Raw genomic sequence first — 9,509 nt, 5'->3', positions numbered from 1 at the left:
CTCCTCTCACAGTCCGCCCTGAAGACCAGAACGGCGCGGGAACACGGCGAGAGGAACGCGCGGAGCAAAGGTAAGTGAATTGACACAATATGGGGAATGAATTACTATATGGGGGACTTACTATATGGGGGATGAATTACTATATGGGGGATGAATTACTATGGGGGATGAATTACTATGGGGGATGAATTACTATATGGGGGATGAATTACTATATGGGGGATGAATTACTATGGGGGATGAATTACTATATGGGGGATGAATTACTATGGGGGGATGAATTACTATATGGGGGATGAATTACTATGGGGGATGAATTACTATATGGGGGATGAATTACTATGGGGGATGAATTACTATATGGGGGATGAATTACTATGGGGGATGAATTACTGTATGGGGGATTAATTACTATATGGGGGATTAATTACTATGGGGGATGAATTACTATGGGGGGATGAATTACTATATGGGGGATGAATTACTATGGGGGATGAATTACTATATGGGGGATGAATTACTATATGGGGGATGAATTACTATGGGGGATGAATTACTATATGGGAGATGTATTTTCAGTTTTAAAAATGTGGCTCTCAAAATAAATTTCAATCGTGGTTTTGGCGAGATTTGGCTCAGTTGAAAAAAAAGGTTGCCCACCACTGGCCTATACGGTTATGGTATCAAAGGTTTTGACATCAGAGGATATGACGGCCTATACGGTTATGGTATCAGAGGTTATGATGGCCTATACGGTTATGGTATCAGAGGTTATGATGGCCTATACGGTTATGGTATCAAATGTTATGACGGCATATACGGTTATGGTATCAGAGGTGATGATGGCCTATACGGTTATGGTATCAAAGGTTTTGACGGTTATGTCGTCTGAAAAACATAAGCGCGGTCCACATGGTCACCTGACCGAAAGAGACAAAAGAACATTGCGCAGGATTGTGACCCGTAATAAAAAAAGGACTGCAAAAGTGACTGCAGAGCTCAATCTTGGTCTTCCAAAGTCCGTGTCCACAAAAACTGTGCAGAGGGAACTCCATAAGCAAAACAGTAATGGGTGAGCTGCATATTGCCAAACCACTAGTGACCAATATTAATGCTCAGAAGAAGAGAGAATGGTGCAACACCCATAAATTGTGGACTATCAATCAATGGAAGACTGTAATATGGTCCGATAAATCGAACGTCACATTGTTCCCAACCACTGGATGTGCTGACGTGGTAAACACTGTCCCAAACCTACAACCAGGACTGTCTTGTGCCAATAGTAAAGTATGATGGCAGCGCAATCGTGGTTTGGGCAGCCGTATCTTGGTATTCTGCAGGCCCCATTACCACTGAGTCACTGCCAGTGACTATGTACAAATTTCGGCCGACCATGTGCACCCCATGGTGCAGACATTGTTCCCCAAAGACAGCGCCATTTACCAAGACAATAATGCTCCAATTCACATGGCTGATGTAAAATCGTGTTGTGACGAGCATGCAGGCAAAGTCTTGCACCTTCCCTGGGAGCCGCAGTCACTGGACCTCAATATCACAGAGCCATTATGGTAAATTTTGGAGAAGAAGGTTCAGGCTCATTTTCCGCCTCCGGCATCTCTGCGAGAGCTGAAGTGAATTTTGCATGGTGGTGTCAGATTCCATTATCCGCCATATAAGACTTTTATTTTTCGACTCCCAGGAGAATCTTTCTACTCCTCCCCACTTGCAATTATAATCTGACCCCTTTATTATAGGAAGAGGCTTATCATTGAACATCTAGCCCAAATGTTTGGAGAACGCCCTGGCATTAGAGGAATAGATCTCACAGGCCACCACTATAAACCTAGATTATTTGTGGTCGATGTCCTACTATATGTAATGACATTGCACATCTCTACACCCGACCTACACCATACTTTGGGTCTTTTTGCACAGATCTCCGGCCTAGAAGTAAACGGTGCTAAATCCAAAGCCCTACAAGCTGAACTCCAGGTATGATCTTAGATCAATGTAAATATGTACATCTCATACCTTAAGGAGCACCATGGAAGCTTGAAATCAATTTATTTATTTTTTTTAAGTCCGCAAACGTGCAAACTAGAACGAAAAAACCCGTAAGTGATCACAAAAAAAGTGCAAGTGCGAACACCACATGAAAAAGTGCACTTAGGGGTGTGCTTTTGTCCTACCCCTAAAGGGGCTGGACCACTACCCTGATCCCCCGGGGCACAAAGCTCCTGACAGGGACAAAGTTCCCATTTGGTCCTCCTGGCCAAAAGGCCTGGTGGACCACCGTTCCTTGTCTCCAGCCGAAGCCGGACACCCAGTACTTGGTCAGGGGGCTCTCCCGAAGAGAAAACCCCCTAGGGATCAGGGGAGGAAGGAACCAAAAGGCCACACATCCTCCCCCTAGACTTCAGGGAAGGCCCGAGGACCCACACCCTCCATCTTGTGAAAAACACACACAAAAGCAAGAAAAAGTGACAAAACGTGGGAGTGATTAAATTAAATAAATAGAAAATAAAAAAGTGGTACCGTGCCAAATTGTGCACAGACCAGGCCCTGAGGCCTGTAGCAAAAATTGCCCTGATCCTAGCCAAAAGGCCTGGTCCTAAGGGCGCTGTGCAAAAAGAGTGTAAAAACAGTGACCTTGTGCCATCTTCACACAGTGGGGTCCATCACCCAGGTGTTACTAGTGGCACCCCTGAGGGCGTCTACTCAGGGGGCACTGAGTTTGCGGACTTTCTGCCTTCCTAGCCCCTGGCCAGACAAGGTAGATCCGTCCAAATCAGGAGGTACTGGGTCCTTCCGGTCTCCTCGGGGGAATTACTCACGGGCCCCAGCTACTCGTGGGCACCACGCTTTCTGTCCCCCCGGTACTAGCCGTCCAGACCCCCATCATACCAGTGAGGGTACTATACAACAGCCATCTCCGCAAAGCTAGAATGGCCGGGAGCACCCCCACTGGACATTGATAAGAACAGATACTACACTTGATCTTAGCCAAAAGGCTGAGAATGCTGTAGTTGGTGCTACTACAGTAATCGCCACAATCTTCCAGTTTACTGCGTACTGACCATAGGGGGTCGCTCACTCTGCACCAGGGTCAGATTAGGGAGATTAAAAAGAACTTGTGCCCCCTTATATCAGGAGTTCCTATCAGAGTGCTGCTTTACACCAGGTCCCCATCAGGGTTCCCCCTTACATCAGGGCCCCCATCAGAGTGCCCCCTTACATCAGGGTCCTCATCAGAATTCCTTGTTATATCAAGGTCCCCATCAGAGTGCCCCCTTACAGCAGGGTCCCCATCAGATTTCCTTCTTATATCAGGGTCCCCATCAGAGTGCCCCCTTACATCAGGGTCCCCATCAGAGTGCCCCCTTATATCAGGGTCCCTATCAGAGTGCCCCCTTACATCAGGGTCCCCATCAGAGTGCCCCCTTACATCAGAGTCCCCATCAGAGTGCTCCCTTAAATCAGAGTCCCCATCAGAGTGCCCCCTTACATCAGAGTCCCAATCAGAGTGCTCCCTTATATCAGGGTCCCTATCAGAGTACCCCCTTACATCAGGTGTCCCTAATCAGAGCATCCCCTTACATCAGGTGTCCCCATCAGAGTGCTCCCTTACATCAGGGTCCCTATCAGAGTACCCTTTTATATCAATTGTCCTCATTAGAGTGTCCTCTTACATGTGATCAGTTATCCCCATCAGAGTGCCCCTTTCATTAGTTGTCCCCATCAGAGTGCCCCTTTCATTAGTTGTCCCCATCAGAGTGCCCCCTTACATTAGGTGTCCCCATCAGAGTGCCCCCTTACATTAGGTGTCCCCATCAGAGTGCCCCCTTACATTAGGTGTCCCCATCAGAGTGCCCCTTACATTAGGTGTCCCCAATAGAATGCCCCAAACATTAGGTGTCCCCATCAGAGTGCCCCTTACATTAGGTGTCCCAATAGAGTGCCCCCTTATATTAGGTGTCCCCATCAGAGTGCCCCACTACATTACGTGTCCCCTTCAGAGTATGTGTGTATATATATATATATATATATATATATATATATACTGCATATTGAAATGCGTTTTTATTACAAAATATATGAAAAATATTTTAAAAATACATTTCAAATATACTGTATGACTTTCAAAATACAAATATAAATCTTTGGAATGCATGTACAAATATATGTAAAACTGTATATTAAAATTTTTTATATGTTAAGAAAATCTGAAGAATATATTTAAAATATATATATTTTTAAATATATTCTTCAGAATTTTTTTTATATTTGAAATGTATTTTTAAAAATATTTTTTATATATTTTGTAATAAAAATGCATTTCAACATGCAGTGTGTATATATATATATATATATATATATATATATATATATTTATTTATTGAAATATATTTTTAAATATATTGAATATGGCCAAAATTGTAGCAAATATATGGCAATATATTTGGGAAGAATATTTTTAAAATATATTTAAAATATATTTTTCTTCCATGTGGGTAGTTGTGGCTGTTATGCTGATCCAACAATTGCAATATTCTTAGAAATCAATATTCCTATTTGGATTTATTTCACTGTCTGTGTCCTTCTGCCTGGTCACTGACATAAATGTAGAGCAGAAACAGCCAGGCTTTTATTAGGAGAAGGTCAGCACAATGGCAGTCCCCCCCCCCCCCTTTTATTTACCTGCACTGCCTAGCTTTGTCCAGGAGGTGGTGCTGTCATGCTAGTACTGCAATCCATTCTGGAATACTCCCATTTGTTGAGCTGTCACAGAGGACAAAATATTTATGTTTCTTTGTGTCTGTGACCTTTAAATAGGAACTTGGAGATATGCAGAGTACCATTAATATTAGAAGACCTAATATTTGATTTTTGTTGTTGTTGGTATTTTTATTATTGAGCTGCTAATAGGACTATATGCCTTATTGCAGGAGTTCAGGGTAGAGGTAACAATGGTGAACAGTAGTCAGAATATTGATGAGTTCAACTTGATTTCATGGCGTTCAACTTGATTTTTGCACTGTATATATTCTCAGTGTCTATGATGGGTTCCATTTTTCCAGGTGAATATCTAGCAATAGTTAAAGGGTAAAAATTAGCAAAAAAATAACAACATGGCGTATACAATTGCAACACAAGACATATAGTAATTGAATGTAATTAAAAATTACCTTTCCTTTTCAATCCGCAGAACTGTCTTCTGTAAAATGCAATATGGCAACCTGGTCACCTCCATGGCCACAGGTGTATAAAATCAAGCCCCTAGGCATGCAGACTGCTTCTACAAACATTGGTGAAAGAATGGGTCGCTCTCAGGAGCTCAGTGACTCCAAGCGTGGTCCCGTGATAGGTTGTCACCTGTGTAATAAGTCCATCCGTGACATTTCCTGGCTACTAAATATTCCACGCTCAACTGTTAGTGGGATTATAACTAAGTGGAAGCAATTGGGAACAACAGCCACTCAGCCACCAAGTGGTAGGCCACGTCACATGACAGAGCGGGGTCAGTGCATGCTGAAGCACACAGTGCACAGAAGTCACCAACTGTCTGCAGAGTCAATAGCTAAAGACCTCCAAACTTGGTGTGGCCTTCAGATTAGCACAACAACCGTGTGTAGAGAGCTTCATGGAATGGGTTTCCATGGCCGAGCAGCTGCATCCAAGCCTTACATCACCAAGTGCAATGCAAAGCATCGGATGCCGTGGTGTAAAGCACGCCACCACTGGACTCTAGAGCAGTGGAGATGTGTTCTCTGGAGTGACCAATCATGCTTCTCTGTCTGGCAATCCGATGGACATGTCTGGGTTTAGCGGTTGCCAGGAGAATGGTACTTTCTTGACTGCATTGTGCCAAGTGTAAAGTTTGGTGGAGGGGGGATTATGGTGTGGGGTTGTTTTTCAGGGGTTGGACTTGGCCTCCTAGTTCTAGTGAAGGGAACTCTTAAGGCATCAGCATACCAAGACATTTTGGACAATTTCATGCTCCCAACTTTGTGGGAAGAGTTTGGGGATAGCCCCTTCCTGTTCAAACATGACTGCACACCAGTGCATAAAGCAAGGTCCATAAAGACATGGATGAGCCAGTTTGTGGTGGAGGAACTTGACTGGCCTGCAGAGTCCTGACCTCAACCCAATAGAACACCTTTGGGATGAATTAGAATGGAGACTGTGAGTCAGGCCTCCTCCCCCGACATCAGTACCTGACCCCACAAATGTGCTTCTGGAAGGATGGTCCAACCTTCCCATAGACACCATCCTAAACCTTGTGGACGGCCTTCCCAGAAGAGTTGAATCTGTTATAGCTGCAAAAGGCGGGGCCAACTCAATATTGAACCCTACGGACTAAGACTGGGAAGCCATTATAGTTAATGTGTGTGGAAAGGCAGGCCAACCAATACTTTTGGCAATATAGTGTACTTCAGAATTGATATCCACCCAGGGAGCACCAAGACCTTTTCCACATGAGCTCAAGAAGGATTTACCCCCTGCATGACCATTTTTTGCTATTTGGCACTGCTCTACATTAACTGGTAATTACACGGTCATGCAACACTGTATCCAAATTAAGTTTATATAATTATTTCACACAAATAGAGCTTTCTTTTGGTGGTATTTAAGCACCAGTTATTTGTGATATAAATGAAAAAAGACGGAAAAAACCCCAAATATTTTCTACTTTGTGGTATAAAACATATACAATAAAAAAAAGGTAAAAAAATCAAATGAATTCATTAATTTAGACCAAAATGTATTCTGCTACATGTCTTTGGTAAAAAAAAAAATCTCAAAAGGTGTATATTGATTGGTTTGTGTGAAAGTTAAAGTGTCTACAAACTATGGTTTGGATACTGGATTTTTATTTATTTATTTTATACTAGTAATGGTGGCGATCAGCTACTTATAGCGGGACGGTAATAGTGCGGAGGACAATCTGACACTAACTGATGCTCGGGGGACACTGACATCACCAGTGACACTAATACAGTGATCAGTGCTAATAAAATACACTGTCACTGTTCTAATGAAACTGGATGGGAAGGGGTTAACATTTAGGGACAGTCAAGGGGTTAACTGTGTGCCTAACAATGTTTGTTATGTGTAATGTGTGCTGATTTTGACCAGGAGACAAAATAAAAAACGGGTACATGGCAGCTGTCTGTAGAGAGCCCTGTGTTGTTTACCAACACAGGGCTCTCTTCTGTCATCAGCCGATCAGTTGGTTCATGTCATAAATCGTTGGTCAGGACCCGCCGATCGGCTTGTGCTATAGCGAATGGCAGCACACGTTTCCAGAAGCGCGAACTCAGAAGAAAGCCGCGACATACAGGTACAATTTGGTGTCTGTACGAGCCGACCTTCAGCAGTACATGTAGTGCAGTGAGTCGGCAAGCTCTTAATCCAATCACCATGGAATGTGTCAAGACAGATGTTGATTGTCTGAGAACAGAAGGTGTGAAGGTTCTGGAGCCACCCTGTTTTAGTTACATAATCCCATCATAAAGAACAGAGTCGGGAACCTGGAGAAGAAAGGATGATAGCAGGGCACTGCAAAGGACCAGGGCTGGTGTTTCAGCTAGGCAAACTAGGTGGCCGCCTATGGTGCACTGTCACCTAGGGGCACCTGGGAGCAGCACAGGCCGGCACTCTCTCTGTGTAGGACGCCACAATGTCATGAACGATCCTTCAGCTGAGAGGAGGGTGGCAGAGGGAGAGGAAGACAGGACAGAGGAAGATACTGGGTGTCTGTGGCCAATGTAGCAGCTGAGCTGCGGCTCCTTCCAGTATTCCTCTCAGACTCAGTCCCTTACTGCAAGCTAGCTGGCTTCTGCTGATCAGCGCAGAGTTCTCTCCCCATTCATAAGCGGAGGTGGAGCTGCTCCTACAGAGGAAGGTAATGTCTGACTCTGATGTCTCATGTCTGTGTGAGTGTGACCCGGCCGGCCATCCATCCCATGTGCAATGTGTCAGTAAGTGATGACATCATCACAATCCCACAACCTGCTCTTCTAGTGCCTGCTGATCTGTGTCAGTGTCGGTGGTGCTGTGTTGTGTCGGATCTGTCACTGTGTGAGATCGCTCCATTCTGCTGCCTGCTGTCCCAGCATTTTATCGCCCCCCATTGCCTGGGGAATTCCAGCCTGGGATCTGCCAGAGTGTGGATCCATCATCCTCCACTCACTGCAACTGTCACCCGGCCACTGCCAGCCACAGATACAGTCCATCTGTGACACCGATCCTGTCTTTAATATTGCTGCTGGTGGCATCTTATGGCAATTTATGGGGGATCTTTTGCTCTGAGGTTCTTATGTTTTATGTTGGTAGGAAGATCCACTATAAAGGGGGGGGGGGGTTTATTGATGCTGGCTGCTTGGCGATCTTTTGCTCTAAGGTCCTTTAGTTGTTGAGGGGATCCACCCTAAAAGGGAGGGGTCTACTGATGCTGGCTGCTGGGCAATCTTTTGCTCTAAGGTCCTTTAGTTGTTGAGGGGATCCACTCTAAAAGGGAGGGGTCTACTGATGCTGGCTGCTGGGGGATCCATTGTTGCCAGCAGGGGTCTTTTGTTGCTGGTGGGGGATCTTTTGCTCTGAGGTTCTTATGTTGGTGGGAGGATCCACTGTAAAGGGAGGGTCTATTAATGCTGGCTGCTGGGGGATCTTTTGCTTTAAGGTCCTTTTAGTTGTTGGGGGGATCCACTGTAAAAGAGAGGGGTCTATTGATGCTGGCTGCTGGGGGATCTTTTGCTCTAAGGTCCTTTAGTTGTTGGGAGGATCCACTGTAAAACGGGAGGGGGTCTATTGATGCTGGCTGCTGGGGGATCTTTTGCTCTAAGGTCCTTTAGTTATTGGGGGGATCCACTGTAAAAGGGAGGGGTCTATTGATGCTGACTGCTGGGGTAGTCATTGTTGCCAGCTGGGGTCTTTTGTTGCTTATGGAGGATCTTTTACTCTGAGGTTCTTATGTTGGTGGGAGGATCCAGTGTAAAGAGGGGGTCTACTGATGCTTTCTGCTGGGGGATCTTTTACTTTTAGGTCCTTTAGTTGTTGGGGGGTTCCACTGTAAAAGGGAGGGGTCTATTGATGCTGCAGGATGGGGGAACCATTGTTGTCAGCAGGGGTCTTTTGTTGCTGGTGGGGGATATTTTGCTCTGAGGTTCTTATGTTTTATGTTGGTGGGAGGGTCCACTGTAAAGGGGGGGGGTGGTCTATTGATGCTTGCTGCTGGGGGATCCAATGTTGCCAGCAGGGGTCTTTTGTTGCTGGTAGGGGATCTTTTGCTCTGAGGTTCTTATGTTTTATGTTGGTGGGAAGATCCACTGTAAAAGGGGGGTCTATTGATGCTTGCTGCTGGGGGATCTTTTGCTCTAAGGTCCTTTAGTTGTTGGGGGATCCACTGTAAAAAAGAGGGGTCTATTGATGCTGGCTGCTGGGGGTTCCATTGTTGCCAGCAGGGTCTTTTGTTGCTGGTGGGGAATCTTGTGCTCTGAGTTCCTCAT

At 45.1% G+C, this 9,509-nt stretch overlaps 1 pseudogene; it reads right to left on the bottom strand.

Moving 5' to 3' along the window:
* Window positions 1-2,907: 2,907 nt before the first annotated feature.
* Window positions 2,908-3,024, bottom strand: LOC149443326 (U2 spliceosomal RNA; annotated as a pseudogene).
* Window positions 3,025-9,509: the final 6,485 nt, after the last annotated feature.

The sequence above is a fragment of the Staurois parvus genome, unplaced genomic scaffold, assembly GCF_062004578.1.
Source record: "Staurois parvus isolate SC_StPar_1 unplaced genomic scaffold, SC_StPar_1.0 ptg000860l, whole genome shotgun sequence".
NCBI classification, from domain to species: Eukaryota; Metazoa; Chordata; class Amphibia; order Anura; family Ranidae; genus Staurois; species Staurois parvus.
The sequence above is the reverse complement of the archived record's forward strand: the minus strand, read 5'-3'. Positions and strand labels throughout refer to the sequence as shown.